This window comes from Narcine bancroftii, chromosome 4 (genome assembly GCF_036971445.1).
Source record: "Narcine bancroftii isolate sNarBan1 chromosome 4, sNarBan1.hap1, whole genome shotgun sequence".
Classification (NCBI taxonomy): domain Eukaryota; kingdom Metazoa; phylum Chordata; class Chondrichthyes; order Torpediniformes; family Narcinidae; genus Narcine; species Narcine bancroftii.
Window position 1 is genome coordinate 88,399,453 of NC_091472.1, and position 17,055 is coordinate 88,416,507.

The following is a 17,055-nucleotide window of genomic DNA, read 5'->3' on the forward strand; positions in this document are numbered from 1 at the left end:
CTCATTTCTTGGAGAAATTCCATCCATTGCTGCTCTGCTATCCTCCCTACTAGTGCTCCCTTCCCATCTGTTTTGGCCAGTTCAGATTCAGAATCAGGATTTATTGTCGAACAAGTCATGAAATTTGGTGTTTTGTGGCAGCATCGTAGAGCAAACATACATGGTATGACATTGCCATAAAGATTAAAATAAAATAATAATAACAATAAATGTGCACAAAAACTAAGGCAGTTTCTTTTGGTTCATTGATTATTTAGAAATTTGATAGCAGCGGGAAATAAACTATCCTTGGCCGCTGAGTGTTTGTCTTTAGGCTCCTGCACCTTTTCCCTGATGGTAGCAGAGTGAAGAGGGCATAGCCTGGGTGATGAGGGTCTTTGAAGATAGAGACTGCTTTTTTCATGACACCGCCTCATGTTGATAGTCCTCGATGGAGTGAAGTCTGGTGCCTGTGATGTTGCTGGTCAAGTTAACAACCCTCTAGAATTTATTATTGTCCTAAGAGTTGAGAGTTGGTGCCTCCATACCAGGCAGTGATGCAACCAGCCAGAATGCTCTCCATGTACGCCATCTTCAGTGACATACCGAATCTCCTCAGACACCTTACAGAGTATAGCCGCTGGCGAGCCTTCTTTGTGATTTCATCAACGTGGAGGCTCCAGGACAGATCCTTGGAGATGTTGACACCCAGGAATTTGAAGTTTTTTATTCTCTCCACTACTGAGCCCTCGATGAGGACTGGGTGAGCTGATCTATCTCCCTCCTATATGCTTCCTCATTGCTGTTTGTGATTCTGGTGACAACTGTAGTGTCATCGGAAAACTTGTAGATGGCATTGGAATTGTGCCTGGGCACACAGTCATCAGTGTATAAGAGTAGAGGAGTGGGCTGAGCATGCATCCTTAGGTTGTTTCAGTGTTGATATCAGTGAGGAAGAGATGTTGTTTCCAACTCGTACTGACTGTGATCTTCAAATAAGAAAGTCAAGGATTCAGTTACAGAGTGGGGTACAGAGACCTAGAGTTGTAGCTTCTTGACCAGCACTGAGGGAATAATGGTATTGAAGGATGAGCTATAGTCTATGAAGAGCAGCCGTATGTATGAACTGCTAATTTTGAGGTGATCCAGAGCTGAGTGGAGAGCCAGTGATAATGCATCTGCTTTGGAGCAATTGTGACGATAGGTGAATTGCAGTAGGTCCAGATCTTTACTTAGGTACATGTTAATTTTGGCCATGACCAGTACCTCAAAACATTTCATCACTCCACTAAAACACCGCCATATCTGACTTTACTCTCTCCTTGTTAAATCTCAAATTGAACTCAATGTCATCACTGCCACCTAATGGTTCCTTTACCCTAAGCTCTCTACTCACCTCTGATGCATTACACAACACCCAGTTCAAAGCAACTGATCCTCTAGTGGGCTCATCAACAAGCTGCTCTAAAAAGCCATCTCATAGGCATTCTACAAATTCTCTCTCTTGTGATCCAATCCCAACCTGGTTTTCCCAATCTACTTGCATGTTAAAATCCACTATGACTAACATATCTTTGGCCTTCTGACACACACCTTTTCTATTTGCTGTTGTAATTTATTGTCCATGTCCTGGCTACTGTTTGGAAATCTGTATATAAGTGTCAAAAGTGTCCTTTTACTCTAGTAATTTCTTCGCTCAATTCACAATGCCACCTGTTCCTATGTCACCTCTTTCTAGTGATTTAATGTTATTCCTTACCAAAAGAGCCATGCCACCTTCTCTGCCTTCCTACCTATCCTTTCAATACTCTGTGTATCCTTGGAAAATCAGCTCCCCATGGCACCCATCCTTTAGCTACAACTCCATGATGGCCACATCATACCTTCCCATCTTTAGCTGTACTATATGCTCATCCACTTTATTTCTTATGCTCCGTGCATTTAAATACAAAACATTGAACCCAGTATTCGTTTCTTTTTTTGACTCTGGATCCCTATTGCATTGCGACTCATCTCATTGGCTGCAATTTTGCCCATCTGCTTGCCTCTCCACAAACTCCCTACCAGCTGTCCCTACTTGTGTCCCAACTGCCTCTTCACTTTGGTTCCCACCTCCTAAGAATCTAAAAATCTAGCTTAATCACCCCCCCCCCCACCCCATACACACATACACACTGTTAGGTCTGCTTTGTTCATGAATGAGTGAGACAAACACCAGACTGAGTCGAAATCAGGGTTCTTTGTTCTTTATTACCGGATTGTAACACTTGCGACTAACCATGTTAGTCGGAGAATGCATTCTGCCGTTATCAGCAAAATGGTGATTTTTTATACCCTTGGATACGTGCTTAGAACATCATCATATCATTACTTGTCCAATGACTAAAACTGTTGCTATCCTTTCCCTGCTAGCTTCCTGCCTCTCAATCAATCAATGTCTCTCTTATCTTGTAAGTACAAGGATGCATTCACATCTTGTTACAGCCCTGCACATTCCCATCTCATGATGTTTTACCTTACAATACACACACACACACACACACACACACACACACACAGACACAATGGAATTAGCAAACCTCTCTGCCAGGAGATTAGTTCCCTACAAGTTCAGGTACAATCCCATCCCACTTATGCAGGTAACCCCTTTCTCAGAAAAAGTTCCAATGATCCAAGAACTTGAAACCTACCCCCTGAAACATCTCATTAGCCATTCATTTGTCTGCACTATCTTCCTGTTCTGTCCTTCCTAGCTCGTGATACCATGAGTAATCTAGAGGTTACCACCTGCTTTTCAACCTTTCCTAATTCCCATTCCCTAAATGTACTTTTCAGGACCTCTATCCTACTCCTGTCTGTCATTGGTACCAATATGTACCATAACCTCTGGCTGCTCACCCTCTCTCTTAAGAATATTCTCCAAATCCTGGACCTGAACACCTGGCACGCTATCCTGGAATATCTTTTGCGGCTGCAGAATCTCCTTTATGTTCTTCTAACTATCGAGTCCCCTATAATCATCATACTGCTTGACTTCACCCTTCCCTTCTGATGCTCAGAGCCAACTACAGTGCTATTGGTCTGGCTGCTGCTTGGCCCAAATAGTTCATCTCCCCTCTCCAGCAGAATCCAAAGGGCTATACTTGTTGCTGAGGGGAACGGTTACAGGGCTGCTCTGCACTGACTGCCTATTCCCCCTTCACTCTCCTAATAGTTACCCAGTTATCTGCCTCTTGCCTCTTAGGTATGACTGTCTCCTTATGGCTTATGACTATCATCCCCTCTGCTTCCTGAAAGATCCGGAGTTCATCCAGCCTCAGTTCTATTGCCATAACATGGACAGTAAGGAGGTGCAGTTGAATAAACCGAACATACAATTTTCCTTGTCATAAGTGTTGAAGCAATGCCACAACCAGGGCTAAAATCTTTTGTCCTTGAACTTTAACCAAAAGTAGATTAACAAAGAATCTAAAAAATTGATCGCTTGGTCAAAGTATACAGTCTCTGTAATAGTATCTAAGGCATGTCTTTCAGGTTGATTAAACTTATTTTTTTCTCTCAGATATATTCATTTTATCAGTTTAAATTGTAGCTGGTCTCCGACTGAAGCTCATGGCACTAATTTTCAGTGTCTCTTTGTGATTTGGGTAGACCAGAAATACTTATGTCCGATCTATGCAAAAATCCAGTACCTCAAAAATTAACCTGAGAAAAAGATGGAAAATACTCAAAGGGAAATCTAAAACGAGGTCCTCTTTGGGTACCAAAGGGATCCTGATAGGCATTTTAGAAAAAAATTAAGAGTATAGTGCATATTCTTATATTAAACATAATGAAGTATTTCAGATTTCTAGATGGTTTTATTAGGTTGTCATCGACATTTTATTACATCTTTTGATTATTCTCATCATCAAATTGTTGATTCAAATTGTCTGTGGAACCTCTACACTATTTATAATGGTAGCAGTTTATTGGCTGGGAAATAAGCAAAGGGCCACTAGAATTGCATTTAAACAGGAAAGTCTGTAGATGCTGGGGACAAGTGCATGAGAATGCAGGACAAGTTCTCCCTGGATTCTCTTTCCAGAACACTGATGGTTTAAAACCAGGATTCTCCATGCTGATCGACCATAATCCCATAGGACCACATGGTCCTTATTTCAAACCAGCCAGTTATTTGGTGAATCAGTATTGTCCAATACCATACATGGGACTGTCCTTGTAACAAACTTAGTCTCACACTTCTCCCTAACATGTTCTCCAGTAAAACCAGCAGTGGTACTTCCTATACAAATGTGAAACACCATTTGTATCACATTTGTAACAATTCCACTGCTCAAAGTCACCTGGACTATTTCTGACTTCTCTCTTTCTTTCTCTCTCTCTGACTCCTTGCCAGAAGATGAACGATCCACCAATATCTACAAGAAACCCACTGGCACTCTGTCCCAGAAATTAACTGGGAATTTACTGGCAAAGGAACGTTGTCCGAACACTGGAGTCAAATGACGTCATCTCACACTGGGGATTAACCGCCTGTATTCCAACCCATATCCCTGGTATTTGCAGATATCGGCGTGCTGATAAAACCACTGGAAGAGGGACAGCAGAAAGTCACCTGTTTCCATTTGAAGGTAGTAAACTCCAATCCCTGGGGAGGAGTGTGTTCAGTGGAAAAGCAATTAGTGTCCCAGTTAAGGGTGGCCCAGTGGAAATGGCACAAAGAGCTTCCTATCCCAGGACACTGCACAGCCAATTAATTGGGATGCCAATGGAAAAGGAGCTACTGACTCCCACCTCTACCTTACTAATCTTCCCATAACCCTCTTCCCCACCCTGTCTCCTGTAAGGATGACATCCTTTTTTCTCAGTTTCCCCATCTCTGCCACATTTCCACTCTGAGACTTCTTCCTCTGTTGCCACTGATGGAGTCCTCACATCTACTTTCACCCATCCCCCACCTCCCCAGATAGAACATCGAATTCCCTGGCTCTATTTTTTGCCCAACTAGCCTCCACATCTTTCACCACATCACTCAGCTCCAATGGGATCCCACTGCCTGTCACATCTTCACTTGTTCCCTACCTTCATTCTGCAGGGACCACTCTCTCCATGATTCCTTGGTTCATCCATCCCTCTCTACCCAGTACTCCCCATCCTCTGGTCCCTATTCTCCTCCCTCACCACTGTTCAAACACCGATACAGGTGAGCCAGAGATACCCGTAGACCTCCTCCAATCAGTCTATTGTATTTGTTACTCTCGATCTGGCCTCCTCTAAACTGGTGAGACTAAGTGTAGACTCGGTGACTGAACTGCTGAGCACTTGGGCTCTGTCCATAACAGCCGTTCTGGTTGCAGAACTCCCCTTCCTGTCTTCTCCACTGCTGTAATGTGGTCAAACACAAACTGGAAGAACACTACATGTTACATTTGGGTAGCCCACAGCCCAATGGCCTGAATAGTGACTGTCCCAGTTTCAGATAACCCACACACCCAGTGTTCCTCTCCCACTCCCACCAGTCCATGGAAGATTCACCCTCTGTTTGTTCATCTTTTCAATCTAGCCCCCTGCCCCCACCATTACCTAGATGTGTCCATCTGCGCATCACCCACATACCTATTCACCCAGATTTCTCTTCCTCAGCCAACCCTTCCTACCTGGCTCCATCTGCCCATTATTCTAGGAATTAAGAACTGATCTAGTTCCACCTTTCACTAACCAGCCTCTGTCTCAACCTTCCCTCTCACTTCTACACACCATCTGTCATATGATAAACTCAATCAGAGACTCATTTAAGGACTCTTACTTGTGCACTTTATTATTTTCTTTTTGTTCTCTCTGTATTGCACAGTCAGTTTGTTTACATTTGTTATCTGTTTACAGTTCGTTGATTGTTTACATGATTTATGTTGTTTTCAGTTTATATTTTGCACTATCAATTAGTGATAATTCTGCTGTGCCTGCAGGTAAAAGGAATCTCAGGGTTGTATGTGATGTCATGTATGTACTCTAACAATAAATCTGATAATCTTCCCTCCCCACCCTCTTTGATGATACAGGATCACGAGCTGAAATGTTGGGCACCCCTCTACCTCTATAGATGCTGCCTGACCCGTGAGTTCCCCCAGCAGTTTGTTTATTGCAGTAGGGAGGATTCCTGATGTAATTTTCATCAACACTGAAATTAAGTAAGGCAAATTAGATAGCAGCAGATTGATATAATTTACATAAAATCTTTCACTGTTTTTTACTCCAACAAGCTCAAAGGCTGCCTGATAACTATGGAAACTCATAGATTATACATCTTCAAAAGTCTTTGTTAAGCAGATGTGTGGGGTTTAGAGTACTTGTGTATATTTAAGTCTGAAGTAAATGGACTTCTAATCAGTAAGAGGATCAAAGATGCTGTTTGATGCCATAGAAGTTCATTGAATGTTTGTCATCTCAGAACTATTCCATCAATCCATTTATTTCCCAAACACATGCCCATTAACATCACTGCTGGGACATCCATTACATTAGGGGTAATTTACAGTGGTCATTAAACCTACCACCAACTATTCTAAAAATGTGCAAACAAATAGGAGTACCTGAAGAAACACATGGAGTCACTGGGAAAACATGCAAACTCCACACAGGCAGCAACCGAAGTCAGAGTTGAACCAGGGTCACTGGAGCTGTAAGAGAGCTGTACCACCTGCCAGATCACCAGAGATTGGGTGGAATAGTGGATTCACGGAATGTCAGGCCAACCATGACCCTAATGAATGAAGGAGCAGTTTGAGAGGCTGAATGGCCTACTGTCATTCAACTTCTTGTGGGCTTCTTTGAGGACTTATTTTCTTCCAATAACATTGCATACACACACTATGTTCCAAAAACTAATGGTTTATATATCATCATTATTACTACTTTACTCTTGTATTCTTGTTTATTTTCATGAACCAAGGTGCAGTGGGAAGTTTGCTTTATGAGTAGTCCAACTAATCATCCCACTCTGTGCCATAACTTGAAAAAGCCAAAGCTAGTGTTTTTTTTAATGGCTTTATTAAGCAGAATGACAATTTTATACATCAGAGGCCTGAGTTCTCTGTTCTGTCAGTCTAGACCCCAATAACACTGGACAACAAAGAATTTTCTTCCTGATCACTTGTTGGGTGTATTTTATGGAAATCACTTTAGGATTTTTCTAACAAGTACCGTATTTTTAGATATAACTTATTTTGTGATTTCATGTCATATTTTCAGCCTACTAGTATATTGCCCACAGAGCAACCTGTTTTGGTCAGTCCAGTCCAGGTGCTATGCAAATGTTGTCTTAGGCCTGGCCATGCTTAATTAGGATAGATGCAGACAGGCTATAAAAGCAGCTCACAGATACAGGTGCTGTGCATTACATTGATATAGATTGAATGCATGTTGATGTCCATGTTCCTCAGTCAATAGGAAAATGAGTGTACTTAACATTAGCATTTATTATCTTTAGGAAGCTTCAATACAGCAGAAATGTCTCATCAATGTTGCAGCAGCTAAATACATTGTTACATTTGTGGCAAGTATACGCTTAAGACTCAAAGACGCAGCATGACAACATACTTCAACACATGCAACACGTCATTGAAAATGCATTTTCTGCATTCACATTTGGACTTCTTCCCTGCTGATCTTGGTGAAGTCAGTGACAAACATGGTAAAAGGTTTCACTAGGATATGGTGGCCATGGAAAAGCAGTATCAGGGCAACTGGAATTCATCAATGCTGGCTGACTAATGTTGGAAAATGACATAAGGGCATCAGATGTTATGCACAAATGAAAATCAGCACCAAAACGTTTTTAGGTCAGTTGAACTAACAGAATGTGTCAGCATCAATATGCTATAATCATACTAAATTCAATAAAATTTAATTTATTGTTTCTCCAACTTCCTATGTGATACAGCAAATCTGAAATTATCTTTGTGTTCGGTTGGAAGTTGTCTATCATCAACCCCAATTTATTTTCAGGAAGTAAACCTTTTGAAAATAATTGTTGTCCTGTGTAATTATACCTAAATCAGAAGGCTATATTTTCCAATCCCACTCCAGGGACTTGAACACGGTGTAAAATGTAGTACATTAACACTTCATGATAATGGATGGAGTCTTTACACTGGGAGAGGTACCATTTCCTGGAAGCAACATTAAATAAAGATTCCCTTTGTCCTCTCAGGAGAACTATAAAGTTCTTGAGGCATTATTCTTCAAAAGAGCAGAGTAACTCACCTATGATGCTCTGACCAATTTTTATCCTAATTCAGTATTGCAAAGTTGATTATTCGGTCATCACAGATGTTTGTCCGATATTGCTGTGTGCAAACTGACCACCACAGTTTCAACATTACAACAGCAACCAAATGCCAAAAGTACTTACTTTTGGGATGTCCTGAACTTGTGAAACAAATGGCTAAAGTGCGAGTATTTTCAGTGGATGGTTGTAGTTGATGCCAACCTGTCAACTTGGCAATTGCAATTGATTGAAAGACCACAAAGTGCCCACTCACCCAATATAGCACATTCCAGTGCTACTGACATCGATTTTAGCCCAGTGTGAAAGCTCTTTGTTGATCTGTTTGAGCAAGGGAAATTCCCGCCTTTGGACTGGCAAAACTAGACATGATAATGAGTTACCTTGATCAACTCTAATTAGGTAAACAGAGGCATAGCTTTTCCTGAAGTAGTTCTATTGTAAAGATTGTAACACTTACAATAACTGTGCACAATAATAAGGCTGAGCAATTAATGAGAAGTGTACTTCTGGCTGTTTCCAAAGTTACATTTCTGAAATTGTACTCAACCACAAAAACATCAAAAGTTCCCCTTGCTGAAGATCTCCTACAGATGTGTACCAATCATAGTTGCTGACGCATTAAATGCAAGCACAGACACAAATGGAGCAGGGCAATGAGGAAGTGAATCTTTCCAGGCCTTGGTAACAGACCAGCCATTGTCTGGATTGTTCCCTGGCTCAATGTTCTGTGATCTACAAGACTAATGTTTAATGGTCAGTAATGAGACTAACAATTGACAGCTAATTGAAAAACGGCAGGGCGCTGTGTTCCTGGAAACCCCTGCAGACTCAGTTTGTCAAACTGTTTCAAATCAAAGATGCATAATTGTCAGCCCATGAGTTGAATTATTACTGATCATTAAAACCTTCAGGAATAGTTAAAAAGTTTTTGTTACATAATCTGAGTTCAGAGAAGCATTTTAGGTGCATATATTTTCCAGCACAATTTACAATTTAAAAAAAAATTTCTTAGGTCCTGGTGCCGATCTTGACCACTTAAGAGCAGACTTAAAAGTCAACAACACGGGGTGGGTCTCGACTCATCTGGACCCCTCTGTATGGTCATCATGTATCCTTTTTCCAGCTCTGCACTTTTGCCAAAATCAAATCATTCCTGTCACTGAAAAACCTCAAGAAAGTTATCCACGCTCTCATTTTCTCCCAGTTAGACTACTCTATATATACGGGAATTAATCAGTCATCATTATCCCATCTGCAATTGGTTCAAAATGCTGCAGCAAGTGTCCTGACAGGAGCCAAGAAGAGGGACCATATCTCCCCTATTCTTCCCTCCCTCCACTGGCTGCCAGTACAGCTCAGAATAGATTTTAAAGTTCTCCAGTTTGTTTACAAATCCATCAATGGACTAGCCCTCCCCCACCTCCCAACATCACCGATCTCCACTTCAAGACCCCTCAGATCAGCCAATTTAGGGCTCTTGGTTGTTCTGTGCTCAAGCCGTAAACTCAGGGGAGATTGCGCCTTTGCTATTGCAGCCCCCAAACTGTGGAACAACATTCCTTCCTCCATAAAATCAGCCCCTTCCTTTAACTCTTTTAAATCCAGGTTAAAGTTTTATTTTTATTCACAATTGTTTTGAAGTGATTGTTGATTATTATCATGTTGCATGTACATTTCTGAACCTCAGGTACCCGCTTTATACTGCAGGTTAAATAGCTGCTTAAGTTAAGAGTCATTTATGATCTGTACTATATAAATGAGCTATATAAATAAAAGTAAATAAAACAAAATAAACCATTCCACATTTTCTAATAACGCATAGGGCATCCAGCCCATTTAATCAAGCTAGATCTCAGAGCCATCCAAGTAATCCCATGCTCCCAATTCATTTTCCCATAACTCATTCTCTCTCCTCTGCTTTCAAACTCCTCCCTAATTTCCCATCGCCCACCTACACTAGGGTTAATCTTCAGCGGCCAAATTAACCGACTGACCAACATATTTGGGGATGTGGAAGGAAGGGGTTTAGATGGGTGGAGTTTATTAGGTGTGTTAGGTTTTTGTTACGTGGAGGCTCATTTAAAGACTATTACTTGTGGACTTTATTGATTTTCTTTTTGTTCTTTGTACATTGCACAGTCAGTTTATTTACATTCATTATCTGTTTACAGTTCCTTGTTTACATGTTTACACTGTGTACAGTTTATATAATGCACTACCAATTAGTGGTAATTCCTGGGTTGTATGTGATGTCATGTATGTACTCTGACAATAAATTTAAATCTGTGTTCAGGAAAGTTTCTTGTCACAATATGTACATAATATGGAGGGAGGCCTTCAAGTTTCTGGACAATTGGGCTTTGTTCCAGGTAAGGTGGGACCTGTTCTGACAAGAAGGTTTGCATCTGAACTGGAGGGAGACTAACAATCTTGTGGGTAGGTTTCTTAGTGCTGCTCTGGGAGGGTGGGGGGGGGGGGGGGTTTAAACTAGATTTGCAAAGGGATGGGCAACAGAGTGTTAGAGCAGATAGTGAGGTGGAGGAGGATAAAGGTCATGTGAGGGCTGCATGTATAGACAGAAATCAAAGATTTGTACATGATAGAAACGTTCTCAGGTGTATTCATTTCAATGCAAGGAGTATTGTCGGAAAGGCAGACGTGCTTAGAGTGTGGAATGGCATGCTGGATTATGACATTATTAGTCAGACTTCGTTGCAGGAGGGGCAGCTCAATGTTCTGGAGTTCCGATATTTCAGAGGTAATAGAGGGGGAGGGATAAAAGGGGGAGGAGTGGCATTGCTAGTCAGGGAAAATATCACAGCTGTGTTTAGACAGGACAGCCCAGAGGACTTGTCTACAGGGGCCATATGGGTGGAGCTGAGGAACGGAAAATATGTGACCATGCTGATGGGGTTATATTATAGACCACCCAATAGTCAGAGATTTGGAGGAGCAAATCTGTCGAGAGATAGCAGACCGATGTAAGAAGCTGAAAGTTGTGATAGTAGGAGATTTTAACCTTCCACATATTGACTGGGACTCCAATACTGAGGAAGGGCTGGATAGCTTGGAGTTTGTAAAATGTGTTCAAGAAAGTTTTCTAAATCAATATATAGAGGTACCAGTGAGAGAGGATGCAATACTTGATCTCCTATTAGGGAACCAGATAGGTCAGGTGACAGTTGTCTGTGTAGGTGAGCATTTTGTGTCCAGTTTCAAATTAATTATGGATAAAGTCTTTAAATTGAGATTCTAATTTGGAGAAAGGCCAGTTTTGTGGAAATGAGAAAGTATATAGGAAGAGTGGATTAGGATAAGTTGTTTTCTGGTAAGGATGTGTTCAATAAGTGGATGGCCTTCAAAGTGAAATTTTGAGAGTGCAGAGTTTGCATGTTCCTGTCAAAATTAAAGACAAAGTTAACAGACATAGGGAACCTTGGTTTTCAAGGGATATTAACGATCTGGTTAAGAAGAAGAGTGAGGTGCATAGCAGACAACAAGGAGAAAATGAGGTTCTTGAAGAGTATAGAAAATGTAAGAAAACACTTAAAAAGGAAATCAGGATGGCAAAAAGAAGACATGAGGTTGCTTTGGCAGATTATGTGAAGGTAAATCCAAAGGTTTTCTACAAGTATAAATGTAAAATTGATCCCCTAGAACAGTGGTTCTCAACCTTTTTCTTTCCACTCACATACCACTTTAAGTATTCCCTATGCCATAAGTGCTCTGTGATTAGTAAGGGATTGCTTAAGGTGGTATATGAGTGGAAAGAAAAAGTTTGAAAACCACTGTTTTAATCGTACCTAAATGATTCATTATGTTCATGGTTTCATAACTCCAAAGGAAATGGGCTAATGACAATTTTTCTCAAGCAAAATATTTCAGTAACAATTGGGTCTAGAGCAGTGATTCTCAATCTTCCCTTCACACTCGCATACTTAAAGTGGTATGTGAGTGGAAAGAAAAAGGTTGAGTACTGCCCTAAAATATCAAAGAAGTCATCTATGTGTGCAGCCTCACGAGATGGGGGAGATCTTAAACAATTTTTTTTGCAACATTATTTACTCAAGTAGATAAATACCCCAAGCCTGACATGATATTCCCTCAGACCTTGAGGAGACTAGTGTTTAAATTGCAGGGGCCCTGGCATAAATATTTAAAATATCCATAGCCATGGGTGAGGTACCGGAGGAGCTCATGATGTTCCATTATTTAAAAAACGCTCCAAAAGTAAACCAGAAAATTATAGGCCAGAGAGCCTGATGTCAGTAGTGGGTAAATTGTTGGAAGGTGTTTTAAGAGATTGGGTATACAAGCATTTGGAGAGATTGGGTATACAAGTATTTGGCCAGCCAAGGGCAGATTAAGGACAAAAGTCAGCATGGCTTTGTGCATGATAGTTAGTATTTAATGGATCTTATAAAGTTTTTTGAGCAGGTTACCAAGAAAGTAGATGAAGGAAAGGCTGTGGTTGTTGCCTACATGGACAAGGACCCATATGGGAGGTTAGTTCAGAAGGTTCAGACTCTAGGTATCCATGGATAGGTTGTAAATTGGATTCAAAATTGGTTATATTGGAGAAGACAGAGAGTGGTAGTGGACAATTGCTTCTCAAACTGGAGGCCTGTGACTAGTAGTGCTTCAGGGATCTGTGCTGGGACCATTGTTGTTTGTTGTATATATCAATGATCTGGATGATAATGTGGTAAATTGGATCAGCAAGTTTGCTGATGACACCAAAGCTGGAGGCGTGGTGGAGAGCAAGGATGGTTTTCAAAGTTTGCAGAGGGACTGGACCATCTGGAAAACTTGGCCAGAAAAATGGCAGATGGAACTTAATGTAAACAAGTGTAAAGTATTGCATTTTGGAAGGATAAACCAAGGTAGGACACACTGTAAATGGTAGGGTGCTGAGAGTGCGGAGGAACACAGGGATCTAGGAATACAGATACATACTTCCCCGAAAGTGGCATCACAGGTTGTCAAGTTTGTAAAGAAAGCTTCTGGAATCATGGCCTTCATCAATCAAAGTATTGAGTATAGGAGTTGAGATGTTATGACAAGGTTGTACAAGATATTGGTGAGGCCAAATTTGGAGTATTGTGTGCAATTCTGGGCCGCAAACTACAGGAAGAATATCAGTAAGATTGAAAGGATGTTCTGGGTTTTCAGGAGTTCAGTTACAGAGAAAGATTAAACAGGTTAGGACTTTATTCCTTCGAGCATAGAAGAATGAAGGGAGATTTGATAAAGGTTTACAAAATTATGAGAGGTATAGACAGACTAAATGTGAGTCGGCTCTCTCCATTTAGATTAGGAAAGATAATTATGAGGACATGGCTTTAGGGTGAAAGGGGAAAGGTTTAGGGGGAACTGCACTCAGAGAGTAGTGGGAGTGTGGAATGAGCTGCTATCTGACATGGTAAATATGGGCTCATTCTTAAGTTTTAAATATAAAATGGATAGATACATGGATGGGAGAGGTCTGGAGGGTTATGTACTGGGTGGAGGTCAATGGGACTAGCGGTATAATACTTTGGTACAATCTAGAAGGGCCAGATTGCCTGTTTTCTGTGCTGTAGTGTTTTATGGTTGTAAGACTACAAAAAGAAGAGAGTCTGCACTTGATTTGCTATTGGGAAATGTCATATCTCTCAGTAGGAGAGCATTTTGGAAATAGTGATCATAATTCTATCTCCTTTACAACAGCATTGGAGAGATATAGGTACAAACAAATTAGAAAAACATTTAATTGGGAATTATGAGCCTATCAAGCAGGAAATTGGAAACTGAAATTGGGAACAGATATTCTCAGGGAAAAGTAGGAAAGAAATATGACAAATGTTCAGGGGATATTTGTGTGAAGTCCTTCAAAGGTATGTTCCAATGAGAGGGAAGTTATGGTAGGTAGGGTACAGGAACTAAGGTGTGCAAAGGCTGTAAAAAAAATTTAGTCAAGAAGAAAAGCTTACAAAAGATTCAGAGAGCTTGATAACATTAGAGATCAAGAAGATTATATAACAAAAAGGAGTTTAACAAGGTAATTAGGAGAGCCAGAAGGCCTTGGGGAGCAGGATTAAGGAAAACCCCAAGGCATTCTACAAGTATTTGAAGAGCAAGACAAGACGTAAAAGAATAAGACCTATCAAGTGTGACAGTGGGAAGTGTGTATGGAATTTGAGGAAGTAGCAGAGGTATTTAATGAATACTTTACTTTAGTATTCACTATGGAAAAGGATCTTGGTGATTGAAAAACTTGAGGATGTAGATATTAAGGGAAAGAATGTGCCAGAGCTTTTGGAAAGCATCAAGTTGGATAAGTCATGGGGACCGGATGAGATGCACCCCAGGCTACAGTGGGAGGCAAGGGAAGAGATTGCTGAATCTCTGGCAATGATCTTGAATCTTCAATGGGGATAGGAGAGGTACCAGAGGATTTGAAGGTTACGGATGTTGATCCTTTATTCAAGAAAGGGAGTAGAGAGAGCCCAGGAAATTATAGACCAGTGAGTTTTATTTCAGTTGATGAAGAAGATCGTGACAGGCAGGATTTATGAACATTTGGATTAGGAATAGTCACCATGGCTTTGTCAAGCCTTACAAACCTGACTGAATTTTTTGAGGATGTCACTAAACATATTTATGAAGGGAGAGCAGTAGATGTAGTGTATGTGGATTTCAGCTAGATACCCCATTTGATAAGGTTCCCCATGCAAGGCTCACTGAGAAAGTAAGGAGGCATGGGATCCAAGGCGACATTGCTTTGTAGATCCGGAACTGGTTCACCCGCAGAAGGCAAAGAGTGGTTGTAGACAACAGGTTATATTCTGCATGGAGGTCGTTGACCAGTGGTGTTCCACAGGGATCTGTTTTGGGACCCTTACTCTTCGTGATTTTTATAAATGACCTGGATGAGGAAGTGATGGGATGAGTTAGTAAGTTTTCTGATGACACAAAAGTTGGGGGTGTTGTGGATAGTGTGGAGCGCTGTCAGAGATTAAAGTGGGACATTGATAGGATGCAAAACTGGGCTGAGAAGTGGCAGATGGAGTTCAACCCAGATAAGTGTGAAGTGGTTCATTTTGGTAGGTCAAATATGATGGCAGAATATAGTATTAATTAGCAGTATGGAGGATCAGAAGGATCTTGGGGTCCGAGTCTCTAGGACACGCAAGGCAGTTGCACAGGTTGATTCTGGTTAAGAAGGCATATGGTGTATTGGACTTCATTAATCATGGAATTGAATTTAGAACCTAAGAGATAATGTTGCAGCTATATAGGACCCTGGTCAGTTGCCTCACTACTGGAAGGTAGAAGCCATAGAAAGGGTGGAGAGGAGATTTACAAGGATGTTGCCTGGTGTAGAGATCAAGCTTTATGAAAACAGGTTGAGTGAACTCAGCCTTTTCTCCTTGGAGCAGCGGAGGATGAGAGGTGACCTGATAGAGGTGTTTAAGATAATGAGAGGCATTGATCATGTTGACAGTCACAGGGCCTTATGTCACAGGGCTGAAATGGTTGCCACAGAGGACATGGGTTTAGGTTGCTGGGGAGTAGGTACAGAGATGTCGGGGGTAAGTTTTTACACAGAGAGTGGTGGCTGTACAGAAAGGGCTGCCGGCAACGGTGGTGGAGGTGGATACATTAGGGTCCTTTAAGAGTCTTTTGGATAGGTAAATAGAGGATAGAAAAATAGAGGGCTATGGGAAATCCTAGTAATTTCTAAGGTAGGGACATGTTTGGCACAACTTTGTGGACTGAAGAGCCTGTATGGTGCTGCAATATTTCTATGAAACAAAAAAATCTAGGAGAAAACCACATAATCACAGGGAGAACACGCAACCTCCGCCCTGACACTATCCAAAGTCAAGATCATTCTCGGGGTGCTGGAGCTGGTGATCAGTAGCACTACCTGCTGTGCTACCCCTGATTATAACAACATTTTTTTCCTGCTGGGATGATATTCTCAATCTTCTAGATTTTGACAATTCTAAGTTTATATGCACAAGGCATGTAAACTGTCTCCAATGGTTGGTAAAATGTTTTGCAGAACCAAGATTTCATAGCATACTTACCAAATTCAATTTTTTTTTCTGCTTTCTCAACATCACTACACTGTTTCCCACAAGATCCAATGTTATTTTTATTGAGTGATATTATGAATATTGAACCTAAGTTGAAAATGAATATGCATCAAAAGAAGTATGTTCAAATTACTGTAGTAACAGCAAGAAAATGTATTGCCATAACTTGGAAGCCTGATTCAGATTTGGATATAGAAAGATGCCATGCTGAAGTCTGGAGTTGTATACCACTTGAGAAAATTACTTATAATTTAAGAGACAAATATTATTATTTTGGAAGAAATAATAATTTACAAAATATGGGTGTTAATATTTGAAATGAACCTCTGACTTTCCCTTCTTTTTAAGGTCTCAGTATATTATAAGAGACTTTAAAGAGGCACCCCTGATGAGGGTCTCCTGTCCAATTCTTATTCTTCTTTCTCTTTCTTCTTTTGTAGGGGGATAGAAGGAGGGAAGGGGTGGTACTTTTTTCTTTTATATACCACATGTATTTGTATTATTTTGAATTATCATTAATTATGTGTTTTCTTGTGTGGTTTTAAACTAATATATACATTATTTAAAAACACTTCAATGTTACAGTATTCCAGAGTGTTTGTCGCATTCCAGTTTGTAGAATTTTGATCCCCAAAGCATCTGTTTAGTCAGGTATACAAGAAATATGCTTACCAGTGACCATAATAATGAAGGTTCCAATAG

The 17,055-nt window shown here is 40.7% G+C and overlaps 1 protein-coding gene across 12 annotated transcripts in view; it reads left to right on the plus strand.

Moving 5' to 3' along the window:
- LOC138760789 (endogenous retrovirus group PABLB member 1 Env polyprotein-like) overlaps nucleotides 1–17,055 on the plus strand; it is a 155,375-nt gene that overhangs the window by 17,639 nt on the left and 120,681 nt on the right. Inside the window, exons 3-5 of one of the 12 annotated variants that reach the window (XR_011355870.1) lie at nucleotides 4,549–4,613; nucleotides 6,042–6,096; nucleotides 7,469–10,515. The exons of 7 other annotated variants lie outside the window; for them this stretch is intronic. The gene's annotated coding sequence lies outside the window, so the exon portion shown is untranslated. 4 more of the 12 variants (XR_011355872.1, XR_011355869.1, XR_011355876.1 and 1 more) reach the window with 4 other exon arrangements.